At 39.7% G+C, this 11,238-nt stretch overlaps 1 long non-coding RNA gene across 1 annotated transcript; it reads right to left on the bottom strand.

The window, feature by feature from the left end:
• Positions 1-258: 258 nt before the first annotated feature.
• Positions 259-7,084, bottom strand: LOC139747737 (uncharacterized). Its single transcript, XR_011712455.1, has 2 exons — positions 5,909-7,084; positions 259-1,295 (listed from the first exon to the last, which is right to left on the bottom strand). It is a non-coding gene; the product is annotated as an uncharacterized lncRNA (long non-coding RNA).
• Between the last annotated feature and the right edge of the window lie 4,154 nt (positions 7,085-11,238).

Raw genomic sequence — 11,238 nt, 5'->3', positions numbered from 1 at the left:
AACTTACCTACAGTGAGCTTATTTTAGGGAAAAGTCACTTTCCTTCAGGAGTTTCGTCACATTTGCTTGCAGCCAGTAACCTGAGCTCTCCTGGCTTAATGTTGAGGCTCTACATGTACTGTACTGTACGTCTGTACTTACCACCATGTATACTTAATTTTCAATGAAAATAACATGTGTGCTGCTGTTGCTTTCATATGGAGATGCAAGTGAAATGACATACACTACTGATCAAGCAAATAAAAAAAGAAAGGATTGATTAAAAGGTAATTTATTTCTTTGATAACATATCACTAATACAGTAAACGCGGTAAATCAATACTTCGTTCCAAAATGACTGATATTTTTACAGTGACAGTTTGTACAAATCAAATAATTCATTGGACAGTTTATTGAGGCCATAATGTTTATATATGATCAAAAGGTTGTGGACATAATGTTGCTGAAGCCGCAGACACCCACCAGAGATGATCATATGTGAGCAAGAGCGTGACACCTGTGTTACTATAAACCAGACCTGGGAGTGAGGCAGTGTGCCTCCCACACACTAGACCAGGCACTGGGCTGCTGTATTCTACACTCATCATGGATGGTACAAGATAATGAATTTCCCATAAACCAGACTTAATGTTGAGATAGTTTGTCCTCAAACATCAAGACTGGCAACGTGTCTCTGCAGACCAGACCTGCAGAGAAGCTTGGCGATTGTGTCACTACACAACAGGCTTAGCACTGTGGTACTGTGTCACTAGGCACAGCACCTGGCACAAGGGTCCTGTGGCACCACACATACACTAAATCTGTGGTAGTGTCTCACCACACATCACACCTGTCACGAGGGTCCTGTACAACCATACCACACCTACACTAACACTGGGGTACTGATGTCACCAGACACCTCACCGTTGTGAAGGAAAGTCTTGTAGGTCGGCAATGAGGGTGAATAGTGTAGGCGGGTGGCGAAGGAAGTCAGTGTTAGCACTACAGCGCTGCACCACCACACCTACACTGACACTGGGGTACTTTCTTACCACACACCACATCTGACACTAAACCATTTCATCTCACACTGACCAGTATTGCACTGGCACTGAGGTACTCTGTTCCTCACATACCAGACCTGGCAGGTAGTACCACACACCGCAAGCTTGTACCGGGATGAGGATACTGTGATAAGAGTTCCTTCACACATCACATCTCACATATAGGTATTGTGTCCCTCACACACCAGACGTAGCACTGGGGAACTGTTCCTGCACACCACACCTGGAGCTGGGATCCTGTTTTCCCACATCCTGAACAATAATGAACATAACTCTCAGCACTGGTAGGCTTCCTGTAGATCTTAAAGAATAACTAATCAAAATACCTAATTATCACCACATTAAGGAAGGGTGATTTGCCTTTGTGTTTCCATTTAGTCTTAAACTTGATGGTGGGATGAATCGTAATTCATTAAAGAACACATCACGATCTTGGTAAGATGGCCATAAGAACCACACATCGTTAACGTATTTTATCCATATTTTTGGACTGTTACTAACTGAAGTTTGGATCTCAGTCTCATAGTATTCCATGAATAAGTTACTGAGAATGGGAGTGAGGGAATTTATCATGGCTAAACCGAATTTCTTTCAATAAGAATCAGCCTCAGCAACTTGGAAAACGTTATTGTCAACAAAGTTTTATTAAGTCAATGAAAGTTTTTGAGGGTAGGGGCATCTCAGCTACGTTAAAGGAAGAAGAATCTCGCCATATAATGTAAATAATAGATTAGATTTTGCTAAGAGGGCTAGGATCATTTATTTGCCTGATCATGAACTTCTTAGATTTAATATTAATTTCTCTTTACCAAAGTCTATATTGATAAAACCATTGCTTACTTAACCCTAAACACTATTGTCAATAATGAGGAATGGTTTTACTTTCCTCGGGTCCAACAGACACAGAGGAGAAAAAGATCTCATTACGATTTACTAAACAAATTACATGGACTTCAGCTTTAATTTACCTTATTGAAATATACGAGTAAAGAGAACAAATATAGGAGTAGTTATTGTGTATAATGCAAAAAATAAAAGATACGAGAAATGAAAAGAGTGAAGTAGAGAGAATTTGTACGTGTTGTGTGTGTGTGTGTGTGTGTGTGTGTGTGTGTGTGTATTTTCAGGTCTGCCATTACATGTTAGTCAGATCAACAATTCCACGTACTTCAGGTGGAGTGAGCGAGGATCTTAAGCCGCTGCAACAATGTATTAAAGTGTGTAATAAGACTAATAGTATGTTTGGGTTCATTAATGGGACTGTTAGCAATGAAACTCCTAGAGTATTATTACAACATTATCTTGAATTGGTGAGACTCACATTTGAATCATGCGGTTTAGTTTTGGGCTCCATACTATGCAGTTAATAATGATTATTAGAGAGAGAGAGAGAGAGAGAGAGAGAGAGAGAGAGAGAGAGAGAGAGAGAGAGAGAGAGAGAGAGAGAGAGAGAGAGAGAGAGAGAGAGAGAGAGAGAGAGAGAGAGAGAGAGACCTCACTTATGAAGAGAGGTAAAAAAGGCTGAATTTGCAGTCATTTAAGAGGAGAAGGTCTAGAGGGGATGTGAATGAAGTTTTTGAATAGGTGAAGACCATACATAGAGGTAACATGAATAAAGTTCTTAGAATGACGCCACTGGGTAGGACCAAAAATAATGGATTTAGATAGATTCAGGTCGGATGTGGGTAGATATTGGTTCGGGAATAGGGTAGTAGATTATGGAACAAGCTGTCAAGTACAGTAGTTGAAGTTAGATCTTTAGTTAGCTTTAAACGAAGGTTGGATGTGTTTATGTGTACAGGCAGTTGGGTTGTGGACAGACTCAGGACCTGCCTAGCTGGGGCCAATACGCCTCTTGCAGTGTCCTTACTTCTCATGTTCTTATGGTATGTAGTTTTGTAATATACTCTATAATACAGTTGGACTATGTATCCCTGATAATACCTTTGTATTTTTCTACAGTTTTCTCGTATAGGCGTTACTATTAAAAATCAATCCCAGAGATAGAACAAACATACTTATAAACCGGTACAAACATACTTATAAACCGGTACAAACATACTTATAAACCGGTACAAACATACTTATAAACCGGTACAAACATACTTATAAACCGGTACAAACATACTTATAAACCGGTACAAACATACTTATAAACCGGTACAAACATACTTATAAACCGGTACAAACATACTTATAAACCGGTACAAACATACTTATAAACCGGTACAAACATACTTATAAACCGGTACAAACATACTTATAAACCAGTACAAACATACTTATAAACCGGTACAAACATACTTATAAACCGGTACAAACATACTTATAAACCAGTACAAACATACTTATAAACCGGTACAAACATACTTATAAACCGGTACAAACATACTTATAAACCGGTACAAACATACTTATAAACCGGTACAAACATACTTATAAACCGGTACAAACATACTTATAAACCGGTACAAACATACTTATAAACCGGTACAAACATACTTATAAACCGGTACAAACATACTTATAAACCGGTACAAACATACTTATAAACCAGTACAAACATACTTATAAACCGGTACAAACATACTTATAAACCGGTACAAACATACTTATAAACCGGTACAAACATACTTATAAACCGGTACAAACATACTTATAAACCGGTACAAACATACTTATAAACCGGTACAAACATACTTATAAACCAGTACAAACATACTTATAAACCGGTACAAACATACTTATAAACCGGTACAAACATACTTATAAACCGGTACAAACATACTTATAAACCGGTACAAACATACTTATAAACCAGTACAAACATACTTATAAACCAGTACAAACATACTTATAAACCAGTACAAACATACTTATAAACCGGTACAAACATACTTATAAACCGGTACAAACATACTTATAAACCGGTACAAACATACTTATAAACCAGTACAAACATACTTATAAACCGGTACAAACATACTTATAAACCGGTACAAACATACTTATAAACCGGTACAAACATACTTATAAACCGGTACAAACATACTTATAAACCAGTACAAACATACTTATAAACCGGTACAAACATACTTATAAACCGGTACAAACATACTTATAAACCGTACAAACATACTTATAAACCGGTACAAACATACTTATAAACCGGTACAAACATACTTATAAACCGGTACAAACATACTTATAAACCAGTACAAACATACTTATAAACCAGTACAAACATACTTATAAACCGGTACAAACATACTTATAAACCGGTACAAACATACTTATAAACCGGTACAAACATACTTATAAACCGGTACAAACATACTTATAAACCGGTACAAACATACTTATAAACCGGTACAAACATACTTATAAACCGGTACAAACATACTTATAAACCGGTACAAACATACTTATAAACCGTACAAACATACTTATAAACCGGTACAAACATACTTATAAACCAGTACAAACATACTTATAAACCGGTACAAACATACTTATAAACCGGTACAAACATACTTATAAACCAGTACAAACATACTTATAAACCGGTACAAACATACTTATAAACCGGTACAAACATACTTATAAACCGTACAAACATACTTATAAACCGGTACAAACATACTTATAAACCGGTACAAACATACTTATAAACCGTACAAACATACTTATAAACCGTACAAACATACTTATAAACCGGTACAAACATACTTATAAACCGGTACAAACATACTTATAAACCAGTACAAACATACTTATAAACCGGTACAAACATACTTATAAACCGGTACAAACATACTTATAAACCAGTACAAACATACTTATAAACCGGTACAAACATACTTATAAACCGTACAAACATACTTATAAACCAGTACAAACATACTTATAAACCGGTACAAACATACTTATAAACCAGTACAAACATACTTATAAACCAGTACAAACATACTTATAAACCGGTACAAACATACTTATAAACCGGTACAAACATACTTATAAACCAGTACAAACATACTTATAAACCGGTACAAACATACTTATAAACCGGTACAAACATACTTATAAACCAGTACAAACATACTTATAAACCGGTACAAACATACTTATAAACCGGTACAAACATACTTATAAACCGGTACAAACATACTTATAAACCGGTACAAACATACTTATAAACCGGTACAAACATACTTATAAACCGGTACAAACATACTTATAAACCGGTACAAACATACTTATAAACCGGTACAAACATACTTATAAACCGGTACAAACATACTTATAAACCGGTACAAACATACTTATAAACCAGTACAAACATACTTATAAACCGGTACAAACATACTTATAAACCAGTACAAACATACTTATAAACCGGTACAAACATACTTATAAACCAGTACAAACATACTTATAAACCGGTACAAACATACTTATAAACCGGTACAAACATACTTATAAACCGGTACAAACATTAAAAAATGATTTTTTTAATCCAAACTTTCTAATATATATATATATATATATATATATATATATATATATATATATATATATATATATATATATATATATATATATTTCTTTCATTCATACTGTTCGCCATTTCCCGCGATAGCGAGGTAGCGTTAAGAATGAGGGCTAGGCCTTTGAAGGTATATCCTCACCAGGCACTCTTCTCTATTCCTTCTTTTAGAAAATTGAAAAAAAAAAAATATATATATATATATATATATATATATATATATATATATATATATATATATATATATATATTTTACAGAAATACTAGTATAGTACCAGAGATGAAACAGTATCATTTGTTAATCAGTGTGGGGTCTCACCTGTTTGGCGCCTGACCTCCCTGAGTGTGACGTCATGGATCGCTCCACGGCACGCGGGTCGTGGATGGTTCTTCTCACCACATGAGATCTAGGATGCGTTCAACTACCTTGCATTTTACTATACTGCTTTTTCGGGAGAAACATTTAGGACATTCTGAACATAAGCATGGTTTCTACCCTGTGTGAACTCTCCGATGTCTTCCTTAATCACCTCTTCAAGAAAATTGTTTTTGACATTCTGAACATTGATATGGCTTCTAGCCTGTGTGAACTCTCAAGTGTCTCACTAAATTACCTTTCTGAGAAAAACTTTTTTGACATTCTGAACATTGGTACGGCTTCTCGCCTGTGTGAACTCTCAAGTGTGTCACTAAATTACCTTTTTCAGAGAATTGTTTTAGACATTCTAAACATTGGTATGGCATCTCGCCCGTGTGAACTCTCAGGTGTGTCACTAACCTACTTTTAAAAGGAAAAGTTTTTTGACATTCTGAACATTGGTATGGCATCTCGCCCGTGTGATCTCTCAGGTGTCTCACTAATTTTCTTTTCTGAGAAATTTTTTTTGGCATTCTGAACATTGGTATGGTTTCTCGCCCGTGTGAACTCTCAGGTGTGTCACTAAACTACTTTTCTGAGAAAAACTTTTTTTGACATTCTGTACATCGGTATGGCTTCTCGCCCGTGTGAACTCTCAGGTGTGTCACTAACTTACTTTTAGAAGAAAAACTTTTTTGACATTCTGAACATTGGTATGGGTTCTCACCAGTATGGATTCTCAAGTGTGTCTTTAAATCACATTTTTTAGAAAAATACTTTTGACACTCTGAACACTGATACTGCTTTTGTCCAATGTAAACTTTCATCTGCAACACTAAGTTGTTCTTACGGGAGAAGGTACTCTGGTATTCTTTACACTGATATGTCTTCTCAATAGTATGTAATTTCATGTGCCTATGAAGATAGACATGTTTCGTAAAGCTTTTCTGACACTCAGGACATTTGAAGGGTTTTTCTTGTGTTTATGACCTTCTGTCTCCTGTTGTCAAAACTGTTTGAGGAGATTTCGCTGCACGGAGAATATGTCCCTGGTTGTCCCTAGATGCTGCAGTCTTCTGTATCACCATAACACGTTTACAACACAGTGTAGGTCACCCTGTCAGTCAGCAACTGCCGTCCGCGACACTATTAGGTGCTTTGCGAGTGAACACCAGAGAGAGACTGACCTTGGCTAGAGTGTGGGATATAAAGGCAACTCACTCTCCACCCTACGTTGCCTCCAGTCCATTTCTCTCGTGCTTTTTACTATCTTTTTTACCATCCATCATCCAACATCTCTCGACCGTTAGGTTTGAACAATTTCTACCCCAGCTTCCCCAACCCATTCAGGAAAATTACTTCCTGAGGAGCGGAGGCTTGGTGTGGACCTGTTCTCACCTAACGGGGTTGAGACCCTCACATTCTTACCACTCCCGCCGAGCCTCCTGGGTTACCCTGTGATAGTGCAGGGTCCTCCCTGGTTGTGGTCCCTCACCTACGTTTCCTCAGCATTAGGACATTGATGCCATCATGACTCCTGACATTAGTTTAAAATTGATTAAAACCGAAAGTCCCCCCCCCCCCCTTTACACGTTCGAATTACTAACGAATGTATTTAAGACCACTGAGGTCCGTCCCAGTAGGGTTATTCAATCCCCTACTAATAAATATCTATATAGAATATATTTAAGCAAGGACAGCGATCCAGATGAGATCCTATCCAAGCTTACGACCATCCCCTTCAAGCTAGATGCATCGATAGTGCTAATAATATTGATGCATCTATCTTGTCACTTAACCCCATAGAGATAACTGAAGCCATAAATCAAGAAAACAGTGACATTAATGTCATCAACGTTTTCAAACTGAACACTTCAAGATCACTAAAAATACAATGCTCTAACTGGACCGAGACAGATCGCCTACTCTCCTGGGAAAATCTTGTTTCCCATGATCTCAGTGCCTGCCAAATACCACAAACCTGACCAGTACCTCGATATACAAGGTTTTAAATGTCTACAACACGGACACGAGACTAAGAGCTACAAAGCTCAGCGCCAGACATGCAGTCAATGTGCGGAAACTGGTCACGGTTTTCGTGAGTGTAAGGCTCAGGCAGCAACCTGTGTTAATTGTAAAGGTCAACACGTTGCTGTATCTGGGCAATGCCCACGAAAGTATGAGCAACTCCGCTCGGCGCGACAATCTCTGAAAACCTCCAGCTCGTCCCCTTCTACAAACCCTCACCTCTACGCAGCAGTTGCTGCTGCACCTCCGTCTGCCACCCAAGCTTCTCCTATCCCAACCACAAACTCCTCCGACCTCCTCACCCTACAAGGAAGGATGCAAGCGCGCTACCTCAAAGCACTGTTCTTGAGCAAGGAAGACAAGTGTGAATTTGTCATGATTTTCCACTTGCTGCCAGCACACATTAACCTGCCCAATGTACTTACTCCACCCGAACTCCTCACCTCCCCCGCCAACAGCCATCCTTCCCAGGCTCCTGTCACACGTCTCCCTGACCCCTAACGCAAATATGTCCCAGGATACTTCCAGTAACACTTCAAACTCTCCACCAGCAACACAACCTGTCACCCTCCCAATACCTCCCCCGCACCCCATAACACAACTCCATCTACCACCCCTCAACTCTACACCAACGACTCATCCATTTCTCCACTTACCAGTTCCTCTTCCACACTCAACATTACAACTTCCGCTTCACCCCAACCGTCCCTCCCGAACCTCCACTTCCCAGTCCCTCCCCTCCTCCCCCACTCCTTCCCCTCCACCACCCCTCCTCTCGCACCTAACCCTCCCAGAGGAGCCACAGAACCTGACCCTGCCGACTCACCAGACAACCTACCTGCTTACAACGTCGACATTCGACTCGTCGACTATGACTCTCCCCCTCCCTAACTCCTCCCAGGAAGTTGCCGACCCAAGACCAGACAAACCTCCACCGAAGTTCACATGAAGACCCTCAACGGAATGCCAATGGCTGTCATCGAACACAGAAGTAAAAGAACGATAAATTTCCCAAAATCGTAAAATGCTTAAAATCTTGCAGTTTAATGTGCTCATCTACCACAATGGCCGTCATCTGGTTGCCACTCTCCTCGAAGAGAAAAGACCCGATGTTTTGATAATCAACAGCACATGTATCACTAATGTGTGTAGAATTAGACACTACGGATATACATCCCGACAGTCTTCAGACGGTAGACACGAGGGAGTCGCCATTCTTACATGCAATACTGTCGAACACGAATGATAACCACTTCATGACGTCTCGAACACTTTCTAGCGGTAAACACCATATATGGCTTCATTATCTTCTGCACTACATACTCTCGACCCAACACTAACATTCCACTCCACGATCTTTGGACAGTATTCAATCACACTCATATCCCAGTCTACCTTCTAGCTGACCTCAACGCCCAACACAGAAGCTTCCACCACAACAGAAACAATTCTCACGGTGATGACCTATTCGCTTTATGCTCCTTCAAACGTCTCAACTTCCTAGGACCTTTCTTCCATACCAATTTCACTGGCCCAAGAGGAAAGAGCAGACCCGACCTTGTCTTCTCCAACGGAGCCAGTAATTATCTTCATTACTTTTTGTCTCCAGGACCACTGTGTTTCCGACCCAATCCTTCTCTTTCTTCACCTCTCATCTAACCCTATCCCCGTCCCACCACCCTCACACTACCACTACAAAAAAAGCAGACTAGCGCAACTTCGAAGACACTTTTTCTAATTGCTCTTACACCACAAACTATGAAAATCACCCAATAACACTAATAGACACAGAAGTAGAACATATACACGAAACAATCACACAGGCAGCTGACATTTCTATCCCCCAAATCTTCATTTACTTCAAGATACTCCTTCTTCCGTTCTCCCAAAACAACCAGACTCCTCTCGTGCTACCGTCGACGCTTTGAACAAAACAGACGTCGTTTGGGCCTAGTACGGTGGGACTTCACATCCCTACAAAACCACACACTCAACAGCCTTCTAGAAGACCACAATAGACACTGGAAATCTCTTATCACCACAACAGAACAACACCGAATCAAATCTCCTCAAGAGTTTTGGAACAGAATACGAAAACTCAAAGGAATACCGAAAACAGACTTTAATGGGCTTAATGACGACAACACTCTACACCATAACCCACAAGACATTGCCAACATTTTTCAAAAACACTGGGAAGGTATCTTTCACCCTCACCCCCTCACCCTCTGGCGTGCGAAAACACTCAAATCGTCACAGAACACATACAAAACAGATCCAGTCACTTCTACCCAGAACACATCATACACCTCCAATCGCTTTCACACGACAACCTTCTCACAACTTCCATAAGATCGAACGAAGTCAAATTCCTCCTCCTCAGATCACCCAAAGTAGCCCCAGATAATTCAGGCATTGGTTACCAGCTACTTACACATCTCCCTAACAACACTATTAAAGCCATCACCTTCCTCTTCAACGCGGCACTAGCCTCTGGCAATTTTCCCGCGGCCTTCAAAACAGCAACAACCACAATGATACCTAAACCCAACAGATCCAACAGAGACCCCATGAACTACAGACCCATCAGCCTACTTGAGTCCATTGGGAAGACATTTGAAAGAATCACAAACAACAGACTAAGACAACAGCTTACAAACAACAACCTACTCTCACACAAACAGTTTGGCTTTCACCAACATCGCTCCACACAAGATGAACTCAACATTATTACGAACTACATAAGAAACAACACGTGGACACACAAAATGACCGCACTCATCACAAAAGATGTTGAAAAATCCCTTGACACCGTGTGGCACGATGGATTGAGGTACAAACTAAGCACCCAATTCCAACTCACACGACCCACCATTAAGCTTCTTTCTAACTATCTTAGCAACAGAAAAACCCGAATCAAATACAGAAACACTTACTCAAACTACTTCTTCCTCAATGCCGGTGTATCTCAAGGCTCCGTGCTGGCCCCTACTCTTTACACACTCTACTCAAATGATCTTTCCAGTCCTATACACCTGGACTCCATCACTCTCCAATATGCAGATGATATTACTCAACTGATCAGAGCCGTAACCCTCACACACTTAATCAGCAGAACCCAACAGGAAATTGACAACGTTTGGCTTTGGGAGTTAAAATGGAGTATTAAATCAAATCCTGCCAAATTCAACATATCTTACTTTAACGTACGTCAGAGATACAACATAACTAATGTCTACCTACACTCCCGTATACACCGTCAT

Source organism: Panulirus ornatus, chromosome 70 (genome assembly GCF_036320965.1).
Source record: "Panulirus ornatus isolate Po-2019 chromosome 70, ASM3632096v1, whole genome shotgun sequence".
Classification (NCBI taxonomy): Eukaryota; Metazoa; Arthropoda; class Malacostraca; order Decapoda; family Palinuridae; genus Panulirus; species Panulirus ornatus.
This window is presented reverse-complemented; position numbering and strand designations above follow the sequence as displayed.